Below are 2,877 nucleotides of genomic sequence, written 5' to 3'. Positions count from 1 at the left end.
CAAAGACGGTCACACAGTAAGGCTTCACGGACTCCTGACTATAGTGTCCTTGTTTAGTAAGTGGCGCCATCTACTAGACAGTTTTGAAGGGTAAAGTTTTACTGTATTACAGATTATCATTTCTAACGAGTGTCATTTTCGAAGAGAGCGGATTTTTTTTCTATTAGAAAAAGTAGTTTTTTCCCTAGGTTACATTGCCCTGTAATACAGTAAAATAATACCGTTTGGAGATTCACAATTTTCATGGAAGTACTTTTTAAAAACAAATACTGCGACTAGTAACTTGGCCTTTACACCATTTATTTTACTTATTAAATCTACAAGAAACTAACTCTATGATATAAACAAAAGACAGTTCTAAAATAAATGAGTTTATAAATTGAACGAGACCAAATATAGTTAACGACCTGTTTTCCATCCTTCAATTTTGATACTTTTTTTTTCTTTTTAATTTTTAAGTGGAAATTTACCATATGGCTTGTTTGAGTTTTTATTTTCTCTATAATTTCAAGATTTGTTAAGTTTGAATGCTTATACTATGTGCTCACATTATTATGTATTACCTTATTTTCAACTTTCATATCATACAATTAATATAATTCTCCTAATTTAAGCAAAATTAGTCTACCGCTTTAGATTACAGATTTCTTTCCATTCCGAGTCAAGCATTGGACGTAGAAATTAACAGTTCTCTACTTTTTGCTTAATTCATTCAATAATTAAAGTGACCCGCACTTAGTACTCCCCAAGAGAGATTAGTTCACCAAACTTTCAACTGGGCTCCACAAGGCACTAGAAGAGTTGGAAGACCCAGGCCTACATGGCTCAGGACTACGAACTGTGAAGTGGGAAATGGCGGATGGAGAAGTATTGATTTAAAAGCTCAAGATAGAGACGACTGGGGAAATCTAACTGAGGCCCTTTGCGTCAATAGGCGTAGGAGGAGATGATGGTAATGATGATGATGATATTTATTACTCCTATGAAGCAAAACCCAAACTAATTAAACTTCTTCAAAAGTTCAAACTTGCAGCAAACGTTTTTATGTTGAACATGCTGACATAAGTCTTTTTATAGTTTATATATGAAATGGCTGTTTTAAAGTTGTTAATCTTTTTAAAATATTTTATGTTAATTGTTCATTACTTCTTATAGCGTTTATCTATTTCCTTATATCATTTCCTCACTGGGCTATTTTTTCCCTGTTGGAGCCCCTGGGCTTATAGCATCTTGCTTTTCCAACTAGGGTTGTAACTTAGCTAATAATAATAATAATAATAATAATAATAATAATGATTCTTTACTATTTCACCGACGGCTGAAAATAAAGGAAACATCAGATAGCAGTTACTTTACCTTCAGCAGGCCTTATGCCGGCATAGGCCTCTACCATAGGACAGGCCATAAACATGGAGCTTTTGTAATTACGTTGCGAGATAGGTTAAAACAAATAAGTCTTCAAATAAAATAAACACAATGGAAAATTCAAACACTTGTAAAATTTACATTAGTTTATGCTTTGATTATAATCAAAGAAAATGTACGAGATCATATTCATAGACAACTATATTTAGAAACTACCGTTCTAAACTGGACAACAGATTAGATTTTCAAGTACATCACAACCTGTTTTATATTGTCATGAAAGTTTTAAGTTTTAATGGCAATAATTTGATCACTAATACATAACACAAAAGAAATAAAGACAGAAAACATCAAAGGATATTAACATACATACATATACCAAAGGCACTTCCCCCAATTTTGGGGGGTAGCCGACATCAACAAAGAAACAAAACAAAAAGGGGACCTCTACTCTCTACGTTCCTTCAGCCTAACCAGGGACTCGACCGAGTTCAGCTGGTACTGCTAGGGCGCCACAGCCCAACCTCCCACATTATCCACCACAATGCTGAATCCCCTACTGCTGCTACCTCCGCGGTCATCTAAGGCACCGGAGGAAGCAGCAGGGCCTACCGGAACTGCGTCACAATCGCTCGCCATTCATTCCTATTTCTAGCACGCTCTCTTGCCTCGCTCACATCTATCCTCCTATCACCCAGAGCTTTCTTCACACCATCCATCCACCCAAACCTTGGCCTTCCTCTTGTATTTCTCCCATCAACTCTTGCATTCATCACCTTCTTTAGCAGACAACCATTTTCCATTCTCTCAACATGGCCAAACCACTTCAACACATTCATATCCACTCTAGCCGCTAACTCATTTCTTACACCCGTTCTCTCCCTCACCACTTCGTTCCTAACCCTATCTACTCGAGATACACCAGCCATACTCCTTAGACACTTCATCTCAAACACATTCAATTTCTGTCTCTCCATCACTTTCATTCCCCACAACTCCGATCCATACATCACAGTTGGTACAATCACTTTCTCATATAGAACTCTCTTTACATTCATGCCCAACCCTCTATTTTTTACTACTCCCTTAACTGCCCCCAACACTTTGCAACCTTCATTCACTCTCTGACGTACATCTGCTTCCACTCCACCATTTGCTGCAACAACAGACCCCAAGTACTTAAACTGATCCTCCTCCTCAAGTAACTCTCCATTCAACATGACATTCAACCTTGCACCGCCTTCCCTTCTCGTACATCTCATAACCTTACTCTTACCCACATTAACTCTCAACTTCCTTCTCTCACACACCCTTCCAAATTCTGTCACTAGTCGGTCAAGCTTCTCTTCTGTGTCTGCTACCAGTACAGTATCATCCGCAAACAACAACTGATTTACCTCCCATTCATGGTCATTCTCGCCTACCAGTTTTAATCCTCGTCCAAGCACTCGAGCATTCACCTCTCTCACCACTCCATCAACATACAAGTTAAACAACCACGGCGACATCACA

This window comes from Palaemon carinicauda, chromosome 1, assembly GCF_036898095.1.
Source record: "Palaemon carinicauda isolate YSFRI2023 chromosome 1, ASM3689809v2, whole genome shotgun sequence".
In the NCBI taxonomy this organism is placed as follows: Eukaryota; Metazoa; Arthropoda; class Malacostraca; order Decapoda; family Palaemonidae; genus Palaemon; species Palaemon carinicauda.
Note: the sequence above shows the minus strand (reverse complement) of the source record.